The 20,940-nt window shown below is 38.9% G+C and overlaps 1 protein-coding gene across 2 annotated transcripts in view; it reads right to left on the minus strand.

The window, feature by feature from the left end:
• Nucleotides 1–20,336, minus strand: part of for (cGMP-dependent protein kinase for) — a 690,301-nt gene extending 669,965 nt beyond the window's left edge. Inside the window, exon 1 of one of the 2 annotated variants that reach the window (XM_065234649.1) lies at nt 20,083–20,336. The gene's annotated coding sequence lies outside the window, so the exon portion shown is untranslated. The remainder of the gene's footprint in view (nt 1–20,082) is intronic. The other variant, XM_065234657.1, reaches the window with a different exon arrangement.
• Nucleotides 20,337–20,940: the final 604 nt, after the last annotated feature.

Genomic DNA, 20,940 nt, shown 5'->3' on the forward strand with positions numbered 1-20,940 from the left:
CCAATTACATTCAGTCATATGCTAGAAGGCGTTGACGTACATCATGTGAATCACATTAAGGATCTGGAAGTCATCTTAGATTGTCAACTCACATACAGCCAGCATATCTCGTACGTGATCGACAAGGCATCCAGAACGCTCGGGTTCATTTTCATGATAGCTAAAAGTTTCACGGACATCTACTGTTTGAAGTCGCTTTACTGCTCCCTCGTCCGGTCGATGTTAGAATACTGCTGCCCTATATGGAATCCCAAGTACCAAAACAGTGTACAAAGAGTAGAGTCTACTCAACGACGATTCATCTGGTTTGCCCTTCGACGATTGCCTTTGAGGGATCCTGATCGCCTTCGGTGCCAGTTAATTCACCTGGATCCTTTGTAGAGTCGAAGAGATACGACAAGGACCTTGTTTGTGGCAGACATTCTTCATGGCAGAATCGATTGTCCTTTTGAGGCAAGACAGGGTGTCCTCAACAAGTTAAGGGAACATGATGCACTAAATGTCCACAACAGGTACAGCAAAACATCACATAGACGCCCTTATTCACACTAACTACTCAGGGGGTAGAAGGTCAAGAAGAGCCACCGCCGCCAACTAAAGCTTGAACCGGGTACCTGGGACTCCCACGATATACACGCGGCAATGGTCAGCAGACGATGCCCTGTGCGTATTTAGAATGTAATATGTTTTATTTGGATACACAAAATGTTTGAAGCCATACGTCATCTAAACCATAATTTGCATCACCACAAATACACTTGTCAACAATCTTCAACTGGAACGTACTCACCAAATCACTTCACCCGGGAGCGCATTCCCTATGCTTCCACGCACATTTTTCCCTCCACTCCAACCACACAACAACCAAATATCACTTTTCTTTTTCAAGTCACTCCGTGCACAAAAGCAATGCACATCGCAAAACCCTAACAATAGATCAGCGCCGTTCTCATCACCGCGTAAATAAACAGAAATTAAAATTTTCACTCGCGATGCCACAAATTTCTGGTCCGGGAGAAACAATCAAACCACGCAGCGCCAAATCTTCTGATGCTTGCAATTTTGCAAACATGATGAATCATATTTTCTTTCTCGATTCTAAAACTTCTCGGAAAGCGAGAAAACCACCACTCACACACGTATAACCGTCCGGGAGGCAGAGTGCCAGCGCTAATCCGGCAAATGCAGCCGAAAACTATGAAAGCGAATGCACACACAAAACAGCGAACAAACTTAACACAAAACCGTATCCAAAGGCGTTCGAAACTCGACTCCAGAGGTCATGAAGTATATGTTTGACACATAAAATCTGTCAATATTGCCATCAGTGCGCAACAATCAGCGATTTTACGACTCGTGAGCGCTCACTCTGAGTGAACGCTCACGAATCATAATATCGCTGATTGTGACGCTCTCAAAGCTAAATTGACAGGTTTTATAAGTCAAACACATACTTTACACCCTCTTTTGGTTACTTACAAGTACAACATAGCATTATAACATCTAATGATTGCATATTTCTGAACAGTGTTGGGAAAATATTAAAAAATCAAATCTCACCAACGCCCAAGATCACGCTTGATTTTCGTAGACAACAATCAACAAGCAAGCAACTGCGGTTGATTTTGCAAGCTGTGATATCGCAGCTCAGAATATCAAACTAACAAAACTCACCAGCTGCAAATCTCACCATTGAGTTTAATGATTTTTGATGACAAAAACTTCCGTAACGGCTTGCAGCAGTCCCTTCGCGTCTGCCATCGGTGAAGATTAAAAAGAGATAGCCAACTATGCTTTCTCTTTCTAAGAAAACGATGTGCAATGGAATCATTTTTGTGTCGAGTCAACTCTCAGCTTGATGTTTGAACGTTGTGAATACTCTCGCAATATCAAATGAGCTTGTAAAATCAATATCAAGCATGATATTTTGTTCCAATATCACGCGTGATATTGCGAGCCCATGAGAGCGGAAAAATATCAATTGATTTCGGATTTTGGCAACACTGGTTCCGAACAATATTTTTTTATAGCAAGTGAGTGGAGCAACCCTAGTGCTATCAATGGACTACAAAGGGTTTTCAATCGTGTTGCTTCCTTATTTGATTTTCACTTGGCACGCGAGACGCTGCGTCAGAGATTTCGTGATGTATTTTTAAGAATTAGGAATTAAGTTGGACTTCACGGCCTTTGCAGCTTGTTACTTCTTGACTATGTTGTATTTCCTAGTATTGCTTAATCCATCATTAGGACTAAGCCCAGTCTTTTTTTTTTTTCCTTGATTTGTTTTCCGTCGATCTTTTTTTCCGTACTGAGAACCAATGCTACCGACGCCAAGGAGGCAGCTCCCACACCTGGATCCTACCTATCGACCCATCAACTGATGAACCGGGGACCAACGGCTTTGCTTCCCTTCCGAAGGAAGGCGTGATCAGAGATGTTATGCCTCAGAACATCCCGGCGGCGTTGATTTTAAGGTACTCCTGTCAACACGAATAGAAATCTCCTTATACCTTTTGGCAAATTTCTATTGCTAATTATTCATAAAATGTATAAGTCAAGTAATAAGCAGACGCCTTGCAAAAAGTTAATGAATACCATGTGTCAAATGAAATGTATAAGCGGTCACACATACTTTTTATCTCTTTTTATGCATTCTTATAGGACCTATGTGGTTTGTCTTATGGCATATATAAGGCTGATGTTTTGGCAAAAATGTATAAGTGAAACACATGAATAAAATAATTGATTTTTGTTTTTTTATATATATTTAAATATTGTGAAGATAATGATATAGAAGTTTGGTGTCTTCAGCAAAGTTTCATAAAATTTGTTTTTCTACAACATTGCTGCAGACATAAAGCTATTATCTCGAGCCAGTAAAAAAAATAGTTTTTGTAAGTGTAATACCAGCTTAATAAAAATTTGGGTAATTATTTCAAAAGACGTGAACCATTATTACGAGAAACTTCTTCCAAGACACCAAATCCCTTAAACGACGATAAAGGAGAGAAAAAGGGATTGACCGTCTTGTTTTCAGAATGGTCCCACTGTGCGGCGCTGACTGAGATTGAACCCAGGCCTGCTGGGGTGAGAGGTAATCATGCTTACCACTACACCACCGGCGCCACTGGAACCCAGTCTATTGATGTAGAACTAAATAAAAAATTCGTCACATCCTCGACTATGACATCCCAAGTTTACATCGAAGAATGTCTGAAAAAACGTGTATTGCAGTTTATCTGCAAGCATAGGAGCAAAGTCATCTTTTGGCCCGATTTGGTCAGCTGCCACTACTCCAAGGTGGTTCTGGAGTGATATGCTGCCAACAAGATGGATTTCGACCCCAAGCTAATGAATCCTCCGAATTGCCCGGAATTTCGACTAATCGAAAAATACTGGGCAATTTCAAAGCAGCGACTTCGACGAAGCGGTGCACTATGGGCAAAAATGGGTCCAAAATTACCCAAAATTCAATATCTCAACAGCACGCTGAATTCCGGCCATGAAAAACGACTTTTCCGAAGGGAAATCGTCCGGGGAATCGATTGCATGTAGTCACATAGACCGGAGAGCCTTGTAGGTATGTGTTTTGGACCATTTAACCCCATTTTCCCCTACTTTTTGGAGGAAATGTTTTTTCACAGCTCTATTTTTCGTAAAACATAAGCACTTTATGCATGGTTTTAGAATAACATGTCTTTAAACAACAGTGATGGGACTACGTGCACTCGATTTCCCGAACGATTTCCCTTCAGAAAAGTCGTTTTTCATGGCCGGAATTCAGCGTGCTGTTGAGATATTGAATTTGGGCAATTTTGGACTCATTTTTGCCCATAGTGCGGTGGGGCAGTCAAAAACATTCAGCAAATGCGGGAAAAATGGAAGAAATGCGCTGATTCCGTGTCCGTTTCCCACTGTGCGGTTGCTGATGGGCTCCATCCAGAAGAAGGTTCGAGATTTCGTTCGAACTGGAGAAATGTAACCATCTAGTTCTGTAAATTTGAAGTTTTAATAAAACTACTGTAAAGCAACCATTAATGGACTCTTTAAACTAATTGAATCACGAATCACAGGTCTTTTTGTGCTTAATTTACTTTTAGTCAGCCTTTAGTCGATTACAAACAAACTATACCAAAATTAGGCTTACATGTATTTTACGTTCCTACATTACAATTATGGACTCTCGTGAAAGGGGGCGCATAAATTTAAGGTGCACATAAAAATTCAGCGAGTAGCCAGCTCTCAATTTACCGCTGTCTTGGTGAAGTCCGTCCCTGATGGCCACTTAGGTAGAAGCTACCGACTTTGGCTGTATCCATTCTTAGGCGCCATTAATGCGCAAACTCGTGTACACACGTACGCTCCTCGCGATCAGTGAAATTAATCAACGTGCACCCGAAATCAGAAATCAAAACAAGCGTAAATCGATAAATAAACACTGTCATAAAAAAACACACGAAACACAAGACTTGATTGATCGGCTATAAATCCGGTCTCCATCCCATCGTCCGTCTGTGAAAGGCGTCGAAAAAAAAATCATATATCTTATGAAACGCCCGGATGAGTCGAGTAAGCGTGCAAAACTCGATTCTTTTTCTTTAAGGTGATTGAAAACAGCTGCCTCTGGTTAAAATTTGCTACTTTTGTTGCAATCAATCAAAGCACACCCATCCCGGATAGATGGTAGGGTAGATGTACCAATTATGATTATACGTTCCTATTATGGTGTGTTCCAGTTATGGCCTATGGGAATTCTTAGGAACACACCATAATAGGAACGTAGAGTCATAACTGGTAGATCTACCCTAGGTATTTATGAGGGATATGTGTCTGGGGTTGATGTTGTTGTTAGATACACTCTTCTGGTGTAGTGACTTACGACCGTTTCATGATACAGTCGTGTGAAATGTGCACCTTACTACAAGCTCTGGAAGTGACTTGAGGAAAACACGATTGAAATATTAATTTGCAACTTTTGTCGGTTAAAGCCAGAGTCACAGTAAGGAAATCGAAAAGTCTCATTTGAATGCAACTTCATCCACCGTCCTGAATTCAGCTCTGCTCCGCTTCGTTTCACATTCCGCATAAGATAAGGGCAACCTTTCTGCATTGAGCAAAACGCCACAACCGGTAGTTCATCGTCTCCGACAGTATGCAGTAATAATCGATAATCGAATCCAGTTGTACAGTATGTCGGAACCGCGGCAGCCTTATCAACCCTTTCATGGGGCGTCCCATAGCGATACGTCATTTTTTACGCTCAGTGTACCGCTCTTTCTCGACGTCTGTGCAATTCTGGTATTTTCTCTTATCAGGAAGAAAGCCTAACTACTACGGTCTTGTCTCAGTCAGTAAAGCAGTGAAGCGGGGTTGAACTAGACTTATCGTACTCCGTCGTTCGCGTGGTCTTCAAAGGGTTGCCACACACCTCGGGCAAATGGATGGGCTTTATCAGTTGCGGTAACACTCGACGGTGGTAAAGGTATTTGGCATGCAGCTCGAATGATACCGAGACACGTGCCGCATATGAAAATGTAAGACGACAATGACAACAAGCTAAAGTACCGATGAAGTAATGTCAGTCTAAAATTAGCCGCTGATTGCTAAATATCCGCGGCAAACGATCGAGCGAGCGTTTCGATTCTTATCTATGGAAACATTCGCACTCATTAAAGGCAAAGAACGACTATTGATATAGATTGTCACCTGGGAATTCCTCTTCACCGAACTCCTCACTCGTCAAGGCCTCGGTCGACTGCGTTCCACACATATGTAAGAAGTCATTCGTATGGTAATTTATTCCGATTTTGATATGGGCGCGCACCGAGGCGAGTGGTGGAGGATAGTTTGTGCCTTAAGGCCATAGCGTTTGTCAATAGCGAATATCAAACCAACAGGGCGAAGAATGTGGAAGCTACACATCCCTTCGTCGTCGACTGAACAAAACGTAATCCAACCGGTTAGTCTCACCAGGTTGTGTTGATATAAGCAAAATTGTAAAAGATGAGTTTCGATTTTCTTATTTTTGCAGGATTGTGATCGGAATAACGTAATAAATTGCCGTTCAGAGACAATTCATTTTCTGTATCTGGATTATATTTATAATTCACCTTTATGGCGGACGGAGAAAACGAAATGGAAAATGCTTTTACCTGCAACCTCGAACTTATTTCAAATGGAAAGATCGATCAATTACATTGATTTGCTCCATGGTGATACGATAAATTGTAAACTTACAACAATAGAGAGTTACCTAACTAATCCAATTATCTATGAACTCTTTCTCAGTTATGGTTAAATCAACTAGAATTACACCAAATATATGGCTTTATCTACCGTATCAGTGATAATAAGTATGTATAAGCCGTAAGTATAACTCCGTTGATTACTGAGCAATACGGAACGGAGTCGAATGTGCTCTTTCAGCTAGACATGCCATATCTCGATGCCTCCCTTAGCTCAGTCGGTAAAGGCGCAGCTACAAAGCAAGACCATGCTGTCGATGGCTGGGTTCGATTCCCGGTCTGGTCTAGGAATTTTTAGTTTGAAAATTTCTTGACTTCCCAGGGCATAGGGTATACTTGTACTTGCCAACACAGTTAAACTAATGCAAAAATGGTACAGGCATCGAAAGTTCTCAATTAATAACTGAGGAAGGGCATCTAGAACACTAAGTTGAGAGCACGCAATAAACTAACATGCGATATGCAATCAGGCTTTCTGAAAGCCCTCAAACTCACGGGGGGTTTTAAAACACTCTTAGCCAGCCCTCACCTCAAGTGAGTATAGTCTCTATATAGTCGGGCGGATAGAAACGAAACCAATTAAATATATTGTAGACCAACAATTGAAAACTTTTATAAACAAAACGTTGTTTATTCTTTCCTCGACAATCGATCGCAAATTACCGATATCATCGAATAGGGGAATGTATCTGTTGAAGATAAATCGTCCAGCTCAACTCTTTGTAGAGGTGATAGGTGGGACCATCATCATCATCATCATCTAAGTTTAATTCGTCGCTTTGTCCATTTCGACATTTTGTCCTTTCAACCTTTTATCCATTTGACCTTTTGTCCATTCGACCATTTGTCCATTCGACCTTTTATCCATTTGACCTTTTGACTCTCTAAGGTTAATTCTACCTTTTGTCCCTTCGACCTTTTGTTTTTCGACCATTTGTACATCAACCTTTTGTTCTCTGACCTTTTTCATAGATTCTCCTAAGAAAGTGAAAAAAAACAAACAAGAACACGATAGTTCCATAGATTTTCTGGTCGCTAGTTTGTTTGGTCATGTCTCAAAAACGGTAAGAGACATCACTCTGAAATTTTCACCAGCAATTTTCCTAATTTTTCTCCCCTGAAAAAAAAATGTCTGTGGAAAATATTATTCATGCATTGCTGAGATAATTTCCTTACCATTTCACTACAAAACGTTCTTTCTACGATGCTAGGTTCACGAATTGTAAATTTTAATAGCTCGTTGAATCCAGAAACAAAAAAAAAAATAAAAAAAAAAGAATAAAAAAAAAAGAATAAAAAAATGGAACGGCGCCGGTGGTGTAGTGGTAAGCGTGATAACCTCTCACCCCAGCAGGCCTGGGTTCAATCCCAGTCGGCGCCGCCGGGATGTTCTGAGGCATAACATCTCTGATCACGCCTTCCTTCGGATGGGAAGTAAAGCCGTTGGTCCCCGGTTCATGAGTTGATGGGTCGATAGGTAGGGTCCAGGTGTGGGAGCTGCCTTCCTGGCACGTCGGTAGCATTGGTGCTCAGCACGGAAAACAAGATCGACGGAAAAAACAAACCAAAGGAAAAAAAAAAAGAATCCAGAAAATTCCAAACACATCTACTAAAATTTTCTGGGAAAACGAACCACCTTTTTTTTTTCGTTCAAGTAAACATAAAATTAACCTGTGGTCAAAATTTAATAAGATTCTGAAACCCCTCGGCTAATTTTATCCGATAGTCGATAGAAATCCGAATTGCAAAAATGGTACAGGCTTAGAATCCTTTCAATCAACAACTATTTACATTTACTATTTCCAACTACGAATCTGTCATGGATTCCAAAATTAATTAAGTGGAATTAAATGGGAGATAACCTTTTTTGCTGTTTTATTTAAAGCATTCCGCTAACAACCCAATTTCATTACTTCATTATTATGGCTACCAAGCCTTCGGAAATTTTCCTTATTAGAGATTTGTATCGATTTTTCTCCTTTAGTTTACTTAAATCTTTGATTTTTTAGTTAGGTAGGTTCCGATTCTACAAAATGTAGTTTAATTTTTATCCTGTTTTTTTTACGTAGAACCACGTTTTTGTTGACTATACTGGGGTGCAAATCAAAAAAAATGTATGGTGAAGTAGTGTTAGGTTTTGAACGCTTTGTCATTTATAAATTAAATTAAAATTCAAGCACGCTAATCAATAGAATATTAAATTACATATCTGCTGAAATATTTTTTTTTCCAATTTTCCTTAAAACAAACTTTTGAAAAATGTACAAATGCTAATTTTATCACTTTTTTCATTCAATTACCGTCTTTCACAAACCCAGTCGTCATAATCGAGTACCACTTGGTTGGATATCATTCTGCTTAAATCTGAAAAGATATAAAGCAGCGCTGCTGTCGTGCTTTTGCTCATTCCCGCTTCGGACGGCGTGGCACTGCATTCTGCAGTGATCAGGAGCAAGTCAGCGGTTAAAGGTGGATCACGGCATGATCACCTTGACAACCAGCGATGAAGTGGAAGGAGTCTTGGGTCCCTTTCAACTAAGGGGCTGTTCATTAACTACGTAGACAGTTTAGGGGGGGGGGGGGGTAAGAGTTCCTAAAAACTGTCTACGTAGGTAATGAACAGCCCCTAATACGAAACGTGGAAAAGTTGTTTATGCTTATGAAATCCGCAAGAATATGTAAAGAAGGAGGGATGTTGGATGTTAACCTAAATGCATATACCGTGTATCATAGAGAAAGAAGCGCATGAGAAAGAAGCAGGAGTCCTGCTAGGCGGTCTGTTGGGCCCGTTGCTTTACAGCATCTACACTTCAGACATTCCTCCCTTCGGACACGGTTGCGTGTTTTTCCTGTTCACAGATGATACCGCAATAGCCGTCAAAGGAAGGATGCCTCGAGAAATAACGAACAAACTTCAACGATGCCATAACGCCTTTCCTAATTATGCCACCACGTGGAAAATTAAAAGCAATGCCTCCAAAACACAAACAATCATGTTCCTCCATCGGCAATCTCCCAAACTAAACCCGGCTCCATTTTGTACTGTAATCATGGGTGGCACAAGGGTTGAGTGGTCTGCCGAAGTAACCTATCTCGGGATGTTGTTCGATGAAAAGCTCCTCTTCCTTTCACATGTAGAGAAAACAGTAGTCAAGTATTATGCCTTGGTTAGGTGTCTGTATCCGCTGATTTGCCGCAGATCCCGCCTCTCAAGGGCGAACAAACTGGCTGTTTACAAACAAATAATAGCACCTGAAATCCTCTACGCAGCTCCGATGTGGGAATTATGTGCACAGACTCACAGGAACAAAATCCAGGTCACTCAGAATAGAGTGCTTAGGATGATCCTTGATCGTCCCTTTGACACAAGTATTTCAGATCTCCACCAAGAGGCAAATGTTTCAAAATTAGATTTTAAAATTGATGACATTAAGACTAGGTTTGTGCAGAAATGCAATACATCAGAACATGCTTTAATAAGCAGGTTAGTTGTAGTTGTAAATAGTAGTTATAAGTAGTTTCCTTTTTCAATTTAAAACAAACCAATCCCACCAAGGTGGTCATTCTCTAAAACAGGCCTGATAGGACTAGGAACTGTAATTAATAATTAAAAACTCAAATGTACTAAAGTTGAAAAGACGCATCTGTCTCACTTGAAAATTCATATATGTAAACCACACAAACACAAGAAATAAAGATCATTTAAAGTCGAAAAAAAGAAGCACGTGGGGAAGTGAAACCGGTAGACGTATCTCTTAGCTGAAATGAATAATCACTGAGATTATTTCTAATATAGTAGTTTTCGGTAATACACGTACCGTTCCAACTTGCCCCGATGTACCTTAACTATGATGCTTACTATCAAAGCATTGAACAGGTGGAGAACCTGTATACGAGCTTTTGTTCTGACTTTGAAATTCAATAGCTGGATCCCCCCAATTTTCAATTCATGTTGTTCTAAGCACCTACTTATTGGAAACCAAACGTTTGAGAAAAGTCACAGTATTCAATTTTGCATCATTCTACGAACACGCTGTAACGTACATAATGATGATGCATGATAATGTTATGTTAGGATTGTCCTCCAAATTGGAAGACAAAGAGGTGCTTAATGTATGTAGGATTGTTTTACCCCTTCCTCCTCTACTTCACTGACATATGAAGCAACATTTTGTTCAATTTTGAAAGTACCGTCTTCTGATAGGGAAAACAACTGCCTGTTGCGTTATCATAAAATGCAACCTTCACTTTCTTCTTTGCTTCAGAGCCCTAATTTAAAACTAATGATGGAGCTACTGAAAATAAGGCGCATTTTTTGGGCATTGTTTCATTCCACAACATGCATGGTGTTTTTGTGTACTATACTGAGGTATATATCAACAAAAATGTGTGACAAAATAGTATTTTTTTCTATTGTAGTCGATGTCGATGTCGAATTCAGTGCACATTGATCACAGCAAAATAGCTCAAAATTGAACAACCCAATGTAGTTGTGTAGGGAAAATTCTGTCAATTCTTAACCATTACATTAAATTTAAACACATTATCTTATGCGTAATATAAACGGTGGTCTGATTATGCTTACATGAATTGTCGCGAGTTTTGAACCATAACCGAAACATTGATATACTTGAAAAAATAAGATAAAGTATAATAGTAAAAAATACATGACATACACCATTTTTGCATAGTTCTACGTCATACTGCGGTCGTGTCTAGGACACAATTCTTTAATTTTTTTTTTGTGTTATAGTCACTTTAACGCTCTTGGGTCATTCGTGACTTGTCTGGGGGTGAGATTTAAACTCGTGACTTTGGCGTGAGAGGTATGGATTCTAACCACACACTTAAAAAAAATTCATGTAAATTTAGGTGCTCTGAGACTGACATATACGAGCGTCATTTTTGATATAAAATTGAGTCGTAATAGACGCAAAACTCAGCTCAATCAAACGTACTTTTCGTCGAGTACCGAACTTTTCAGTCTCGGAGCACTTAATTTTACATGACATGTTTGTTTACGTCTCATCCTTTATGTCAAAGATGGATTCCTTCACGTGTAATATTAGGTATTTCTAAGTGTGCAGTACGCCGGGGTTGCCCCCATTTTTTATACCTGTGATTTTGACATTTTTGGTGATGAGTACTTAAGGGGGTTAGGTTTTGATAAGTTCTTTAGTGTGAATGACACTGTTTTACTTGGTGGGGTGAAATGTAACCTCCTTGGAAATGAATATTTTTTTTAATGTTTTTATTTTATTTTATTCAATTTAGCCCCCTTTTAGCTCGATACACTTATTACAGCGATTTTCTAACTCCCGTCCGAAAAGTTATTTTCCAGAAGGTCTGCAAAATACTCCTCCGCGGCGTCGATGATTTCCTCACGTGAGCTGAATTTTTTATTGATGAGCCATCTTTTGAAATTTGGGAAGAGGGAGGGAGCCAAATCGGGTGAATACGGTGGATGCGGAAGCAATTGGAGCCGTAAGTCATTGATTTTAGCCGTGGTTGCTATGCTCTTGTGCACCGGCGTATTGTCTTGCAAAAACATTATTTTTTCGCTTCATGTGTGGCCGTTTTGCTGCGATTTCGGCCTTCAATCGCTCCAATACACAGCAAAAAATAATTTTGATATCACATCAAAGTGGATGCACTTCAATCATGTCAAAAATATCATGTAATATTACTTTCCAAAAAGGACAAAAATATCATTAATACAGTGCATGAAATGACATTACGCAGCTTTTACTGCATTTGTTTATTTTTATGGCCATAAACATTACATGAGATTTTCGACATGATTGAAGTGCATCCTCTTGGATGTAATATTAAAATTTATTTTTTGCTGTGTACTGCACAGTAATACTCGCTGTTGATGATTTTTCCTTTTTTGATGTAGTATGCAATGAAAATCCCAAAAAAACCAACGCCATAACCTTTCCGACCCATCGAGCCTCCCTCGGCCGCTTCGGAGCACTCGTGCCGGCTTCAGTCCATTGTCGGGCACTCATTCTGTTCTCTGGGGTGTAATAGTGGATCCAGGTATCACAGACAAACAGACGTAACTCTTTGAAAAAGTTGTTCTTGAAAACATAGTATCTCAATACATAGGACCTCAGTAACGACATCTCTCGGGCTTCTCGCGGAAAACTAGCTTGCTCGCTAACTTGCAAACAATATTGCATAAAAGTTCTATAGAATGTATAGAAACGTCAAAGTGATCCGATGCCAGCGCTGCGACGAGTAGTTCGCGAAACTGATAATATTCAAATCAACCGTTAAATGCGTGAACGAAGATACACAATGAAGAGTTACGTCTGTTTGTCTGTGCAGGTATTATCAACAGTTACCAATCGACGCCAAAAAGCACTCTTTCGAAGTGCTCTTGCGTTCGTGTTCGTGCTTTTGCGTTCGTGTCAGGAGTGAGCTTGCGCGGCACCCAGCGGCAGGATAACTTTTTCATATGCAGAATCTCGCCCAAAATATAGCATTTGAACTCAGTACTAATCTTTGCGGTATCTGCTAGCTCACACACCTTCACTTCCGGTCATCCAACACCATTTCATGTATTTTTGACGTAGAACTACGTCTCTGTCGACTATACAGGGGTGCAAATAAAAAATATGCGTGGTGAGATAGTATTAGGTTTTGAACGCTTGTAACTTTGTCATTTGTAAATGATATTAAAATCCAAATACGCCGATAGCATATTACTTAACAAATCTGCTGAAGTAAATACTTTTCCAATTTTTAATCTAATAACTTTTGAAAAATGTGCAAATTATAATTTTATCACTGTTTTCATGAAACGTTTTCCCCAAACCCAGTCATCATAAACGAATACCACTTGGTTGCACATCGTTCTGCTTGAACTTGAAAAGATAAAAAACAGCGCTGTTGTCGTGCCTCTGCTCATTACCTTTTCGGACGGCGTGGCACTTGGTCCTGCAGCAAACAGGACTAAGTCAGCGGATAAAGGTGGATCACGGCGTGATCACCTGTCACATAATGAGGAATGAGACTTGGATATGTAAAATACCCCTCTCCCCCTCCCCCCGTCTATAACGTCAACTCTAAAAAGACATGGATTTGACGATCACTTTTTTTCCGGGAAATAAATGTTAAGCAAACTACAATTCTAGATATAGCAGAAATTAGGGAGTAACAGTTTTTGTAAACAATAACTTCTATCGATGATTTCTAGGATTTCCAGGCACGTCCACGCAGACCAACCTAACCATCGGATAGGGCAAGTCTTTCCCTACCCGATGAGGATGTTGGTTTGCGTGGGCGAGCCTTAAATTTCTATAAATCATCAAGAGAAGTCATTGTTTACACAAAATGTTAGGCCCTAATTCCAGCTCTATCTAGAATTATAAGTTTAAACAAAAGCCAATATTTTCAGAAAAAATGCTTAAGAGGAGACATACATTCGATGATATTATGTTGGTAAATTACCTGTAAAACATATCTGGTATCTCTATATATGCAATTAGATCAACATTCAAAGTCCATCCTTTTTTTCCATATTCTGCACAAAAGAAACGTTCTGCCCCACCCCATTCATAATAATAAGTATAATAGTCAACAATGCATGACAAACATCAATTTTGCGTGGTTCTACGTCATACTGCGGTCGTGTCTAGGACACAACCCTTTAATTTTTTTTGACATTCTCCTCTGTAACCGCATCGGAGGGCCTGCCACTGCGCACTTGATCGGTAGTGGAGTAGCGGGCACCACGAAACTCTCGAAACCACGGTGTAATCTGACGGACCCATAATATTTATCCAACTTTTCTTTTGTTTCCTTCGCGAATAACGTTTAGAAACGAAAATCGTTTTTATCTATACAAAACATGATGCCTAACACGTCAACAACAATCAGCTGTCAAAACAAAACTAAAGACAGTATCGCACTGAAATTTCGCATGTCTGCCTAACTATGAATGGACTACAAGGCACTATAAACTTTTTTGCAGTAGCAGTGCATTCTGGCGGTCAAGAAGGTTACTTTTCACCCCACCTAGTATTTATATACAGGTACTTGCGACAATTCTTTTTCGTATAAATTTATTTTTCTTAGCTGCTTTACTTTAACACACATTTTAACTGAATAAACTGAATCTGTTTACGACCCCTCACATATGCGAATTTGTTAAAAAAATTCTTGATATCAATGTTCATCAACATTTCGAACTCAATATTAATGATCAGTAACCAAATAAGTTTGCTTTATAGCATCTCTCACTTCATTATTCACTCATTTTAAGGTGGAAATCAGTTCGAAAAATTCAACTACATACAAACTCATACTTGCGAGTGTATGTGTGTTTGAGAAACACTACTGTAATTACCCAATTTTACGTGGATTCCAGCGCACATTGAAAATTGGGGGGGGCGACCCCAGCGTAGTGGTTAACAAGTCACGAATGACCCAAGAGTGTTAAAGCGACTAAAAAAAAAAAAAAAAAAAAAAAAAAAAAAAAAAAAAAAAAAAAAAAAAAAAAAAAACTACACTACACTAGCACACTCCAAAAAAGCAATGTTTTGGTTCATTGCTCATTTTTTTATGTTTCACAACACTTTCCGTTCTTGTACATGGCTTCACGTTGTAAGTCTATGACTCAACTATTAATAAAAACGTTAAGAAATCCGCGACGACGAGCACATAATCGCGAAAACTTCACCAAACGAACTTTGTAAAATTTTGGAAACGTCGATCGCTTCCCCCCGGCGCCTTACTAGCACTTTCCTGTTGTTTAATTTTCTATGCATTGGTCTGCCAGTCAGGCTTGTTGTTTCTTTTACTCTCGCACTCTTAAAATGCAAAATGTTTTACGTCATAATCATTGCCAAACAACAGTGAGAAAGGGACAAAAAAACACATGACCAGTCCTGTTTTGTTGGCACAGTCTCAGAGGGTGTGTGTGTTTATTTTCAGTAGGGCTGATTCACAAGGTTGCTAGAATCATTTCACCGAATTCAAAATAAAACATCATTCTCAAATGAATGTTGCGTGAGGATTGCGTTACAATTGAAAGAAATATTGATTGCGATAGCTTATTACGCGTCATAATGCATTTCTACTTCGTAAATGATAATTTCGAGTACTAACAGAAATTATGACTCAATACTAAACTTGCTTTTGGCAGCACTACCAGCTGACTAATGTATGTAAAAATTATGCTCAATCCGTGCGTAACTTCTTCGTGTTCTGAGCGCAGTTTTTGAATCAGAGATATAAATGCCGCATTTAACGAAGGCAAAAAGGCGACTTTAAAACGCGAAGCTTTAGAGCGTAAAAACAGGAATCCAGTATGTGAAAGCGTGGTGATGTATAGTCCAGAACCGGAACCGGAAAGCGATGAGGAGTTTGAAGAGATCTTGATCTTTCTTTCTGAATCAGATTCAGCATATTCGGTCAATAGTGAGGGCAGTGAATTTGAGTGTTTTTTAAAGTTTAAAGATGCAAATGTCGAGGAACGATAAAAAACTTCCGAATAAACTTTATCGACGGATAAGATGCAATCTCAGTGATTTTGAAATAAAGAGTAAATATTATCTGAAAATCACATATTGAACAAGCTTATACACAAAAAAAAATGCCATTATTCTCTGTTCTTTAATCAAACATATAAATATCGTCGAAGGCCCATTATTGAAATTGGAGCTTCTTTCGGACTTCGGATCCACAAATTCTAGATAAGACCATAACCGAAAACTTGAAGTTGTGCTATGGTGTATGGTGTGTCTATACTAGCATTAATGTAAACAAAATACTTATTCATATTTGTAAACCCTTACGTAATAAGTACATGACCCTTTACATGTATGAATTTATTTGAATCTGAATTTTACACTTGCCATACATTTTTTAGAAAATCATACAGTTAAACTTAAAATTGCTAAATTATAATACTTCCCCCTTTACAAAGATAAACACTAATATACTATATGTATTGGTATTCCTGTACTAAAACCAATACAAACGTTCAAATCATTAATGAATACTTATACATACAAAGGCTAAATCCAATCTGATTTGCACCTTAATCTATCTTGAGCAGTTGGTGGTCAGTGTTCACTCGGCTGTCGACAGAAGTAGGCCACTCTCGATGTGTGTCACGCGATCATCTGTTTACTCGGCAGCAACCATTGTGTGGTCCTCATCATTGTTCTTCATCAGCAGTTTTTTTTTTTCGGTCGATGCGTCGTTGACTTTGGAAAGCAACCGTTTCGTGATGAGTGTGTGAGTGCTGACCACGTTTTACGTCCATTGCTGCCATGGAAGTGCCCTGCCCCCCGTTGACGATACTACCATACAATGAAACCACTGGAAGTGGCTCCCGTTCTGTTGGAAGAGGATTAGAGGTATAGCGGAAGATAAAGTGTTTATTGTGTTGTACCTTTTGACTATATTTTTAAGATGTATTGTATAGCGAACCTTATCAAGTAAATTAATAATAAACATGTTGGTGGTCATTATTGAAATAAATATAATGATGATTATTTCCACGTTGTAGCAGTTCCGGCACAATAGCGAAAATAGTTATTTTTTTAACGTTTTTTTTTAAATCAATAAGCGGAAAAGGACATTCTGAGATTTTCGGTTTTTAACATATTTTTAATGTTTACTTGAAAATACTAAAAAAAAAAATATTTTTACCAGAAAAAAAAAACAATATATTTTTTTACAACTTTGTCTCAGGCTTCATTATGATCAAAAGTACCGTTCTAGTGCTAAAATTTAAAAAAAAAATACAAAGGTGCTAGTTTGAAAATTTTACACGATCCAAAATGGCCGAATTTTAGCCGAGTTTCTTAGATTCGTCATTTGGCGTGGAATTGCTCATTTGGGAAAATCAATTTCCCAAATAGAAATTTTAGTTTGTTCGCCGAGATTCCAACAGCCGAGCAGTTCTGCAATTTGTTTTGCTGAGATTCAGTAAAACAATTGCCGAGACTCAGCTAACAAATAACTTTTTGCTGAGATATCAGCTAACAAACAGATATTTTGCAGAGATATCAGCAAAAGTAAATGCCGAGGTAATCGGCTGTTGGAGATTTTACCGAGCTAGATTAAGTGTGTACATACTTTTTTCTAGTGAAGTACCTGAGTTTTTATCTTTATCTTCAAAAGTTTTTTTTTTTTTGTAATTAACGATTATAGGGGAATTTACGTATTCTCGGCAACCTAAGCAGCGACCTTCTTTCTATAGCCTTTTTCTCTAAGGAACGCACACATATGCAGTATTGGTTTGTTTACAATCTTTTGCTGCCAGCTGCTCTAACAATTTCAGTCGAAAGAATTGTCAAAAACTGTTTTGAAACGCTTTTACAAAGCTCCAATCTTCTCTAGTGAGAGCGAGTATTGTCGGCAACCAGTTTTTCTTCGGCAACCGTTCCATTTGAACTGCATGTAAATCTGCTGTTCTATTATCGGCAACTCAAAATCAGCTACAATTTGTAGTGCGTGTGTTTCATTTCAAGAAAACCTTGCTAGATTGCTTTTTCTCAGTGGTAAAAATATAGTCAAATTGAAGCTGAAAGCATGAAGAATCGTTTGCATGCATTCAGCGAAGTGTTTTCGTAAGAAAATCCAGTGAAAATAGTGTTTCAATTTGTGTTGCCGAAAATAGTCTGTCATGCCGAAGCCGTCATTTCCCCTATTTGATATTTTTGCCTGTAAATTAGCCCACTTTTTTCAAACGCGTGCCAAAATGACAAAAGTCAAAAATCATTATTTTTACAATCGGCCAGGTACTTCACTAGTTTAAACATTCTAGTTTATGAAACTTTTATGTATTTTGTTCCGGCTGCAAATCGTCTCCGCCCGCAAACCACTTGACGTCGTGGATGCGACGACGACTGCAGCGCCACCTCAAAGACACATTACAAAAAGCAAAATTTGGGAAAATGTTATTTAAAATATTTTCAATAAAACGCTGAAAATAGCATTCTTCTAATGTTTTTCTGTTCGCCAAAAAAAAAATCGCGAAATTGACCCTTATTCGGTTTCTACACTGGCCTAACCCCTTAAAGCCTTGATAAAACTTGCAATATTACTTGGGTTCAGTCCATATGTCATTAATTAGCTTGTACAACTCATATTTTAACTAAACAACTACAAACATAACGAGATGACGTTCTAGTCATAGTGGATTGGAAAAATGAACACACTTAGTTAAAAAAATCACCGAACACAAACATTACAGAAAACAGTTCAATACAGATCACAATCTTCACCTACGTTAGTGGTTCGTGATTCAAGAGCTTGGGTTTCCTTCCACCTGGTTGCTCCATCTTATCCAAACTCCAAAGTACCGCAATCCTAGTTTCTCTCACCTATATACGTTAGAAATTGTGAAAACGTTTTTTTTTTCATTGATTTGTTTTCCATCGATCTTGTTTTCCGTGCTGAGCAACTGCCTATCGACCCATCACCTTCCGAAGGAAAGCGTGATCAGAGATGTTATGCCTCAGAACATCCCGGCGGCGCTGACTGGGATTGAACCCAGGCCTGCTGGGGTAAGAGGTAATCACGCCTACCAGAAAACGCCTTAATTGGCGATTTTTTTATGTAGGTCTGCTTTTTGTAAATTATAGGTCTTTTGATGTCTTTGTCAGCCTTTTATAATATTACGAATTGCTCAACTTTATCCAAGAAACGCTTTTCCTAGGATGCTCTATTTAAAAGATAAAATTGAAAGCATTTTAGGTGGTGGGAACAAGAACGAAGCAGAAACCATAAGAAGTTGGAGCTTTGTAAATCGAGCAACTTTGTCGAAGACCGTAGAACTGTAGAAAGTATTCCCATGGCTCTGGAGACTTTGACAACGCTACCGGCCTAACCGCCCAATCTGACAGTATTTATGAGAGTTTTTTTGTTCTTTCCATGTTATCAACTTGTATGACATATTGTTTCAAGTTTTCAAAGCTTTAGTGTTCGATTGAAGACAACATATCAAGAAGACTGGCAACTCTCCCATTTTCTCGAACAACCGGTATGAGACAGGCACAATCGCGTCATCTGCCGCTCAAAGGTAAATGCTCCGAACGAATTGGATAGCAAATTTTCTATCCTCAGGTTTCTGTATTTGCTCTTATTTCTATGCGTTGCTGCCATCTTCGCTCGAGCGCAGCGCTATTGTGTCTGTTGCTAGGATTCAGGCAAAGTTGCCAGTCTTCTTGATATGTTGTCTTCGGTTCGATGCAAATACAAAACTAACCAACCATTAATTTCTTTAAAAATATTATTTAGAAGGATATTGGGGGCCTTGGCTATAAGCCACCATCGCCCTACCGTTAATACGGCACTGAAGCCATCCTAAACAGGATAGTCATGGCAAGCAAGTATGTTTGATAAATGCTTTAATAGTCTACTTTTGATGATAATTTACATTTTTTACATAAAACGAATCCTTCAACAAATCTATTATATATCGATCAATTGCAATTAAATTCCATCCGTAAGTCACCTAATTAAAAGCGTAAAAACCTTACATGATTTCATGAAGCTGCTAAAATCATACACCATACCTTCGACAAAGAAGTAGTTCTACATCAATACCTCTTAACCCATTAACGCCCAGTGAGCCATCTAGACCAGCATTTTTTTCTTTTATCAATACCTAAACAGAAATTGGAAACGTAAATTATGTTTTCAATATCACTAGAATGATCATTGAAATATCCTTAATATCTTCTTTTCAAGTAGTGTGAGAATAACCCTTGGAAAAAATCACGCATTGTCCGAAAGTTCAAAAACGACGAAACGAAAAATGAATTGTGATCAGAAATATTTGGAATGATTCCGAAGAAACTGAGATACTGACCTTCACACACAGCAATTTCTGCAATACTCTGAAAAACTGCACAGTACGTACTTGCTGGCACTTTTAAGCTGTTTGCACTATTTTATCGGACTGGAAGTATTTTTCTCGACACTGTTTATGCACTGACAACTTTTCGTTAACTATTCACTTCAAAACTCACAGTAAAAACAAATTTGCTTCTTTTGTTTTGACTCTGATTTCCCTTTTTCCAAATTTATCACAAGTTCACTTGCACGAAACTTCTGCCTGTTGCTGCTGCTTTGCGGCTAAACACCGTGAAATGAGCGATTATTGTAAACAAGAACACCCAACTAAAGTGTCGGGTGGTTGGCGGCGGCGGCGGCGTCATACAGGAAAATTAGCAAACTGTTTGTTTTGCCAATTCTGCCTGCACACACAAACACACTGCAATCACTCGGTTTATTCGCACATGCAAGGTAATTCTTCTGTCCTCCACCCACCACCGACCGTCGTGAGATTCCGTGTCGGTCAATCGGCGGCTTCACGAAAGCACTCTTATTTGAACGAAGCAAATAATGGAAACGGAAAACAAACCAATTTACCAAACGAAATTTTGACACATCCTCACGTAAATTCGGATCTATCATGCTACATGCCAACCAACGGTTCGCGGACGATAATGGCGCTTTGATTTGACAACCCAAATGTTGATTTGCCGGTGCTGTATTGGGAAATATGACTTGAAGGTACAATTTCGAAACCCCCTCTTGACTCGTTCACCCGATCCGAGCTGTGAATCCGTCTCTTGAATCTCTTCTCAAATTCGTTTCCTGGCTGAACCCGCGTGTGGTGGCAACATCATCAACATCAACAACAACAAACGGCTTATCTTTCGGA

The sequence above is a fragment of the Ochlerotatus camptorhynchus genome, unplaced genomic scaffold (genome assembly GCF_037179485.1).
Source record: "Ochlerotatus camptorhynchus isolate MF236.1 unplaced genomic scaffold, CSIRO-AGI_Acam_v1.1 ptg000038l, whole genome shotgun sequence".
Taxonomy (NCBI): Eukaryota; Metazoa; Arthropoda; class Insecta; order Diptera; family Culicidae; genus Ochlerotatus; species Ochlerotatus camptorhynchus.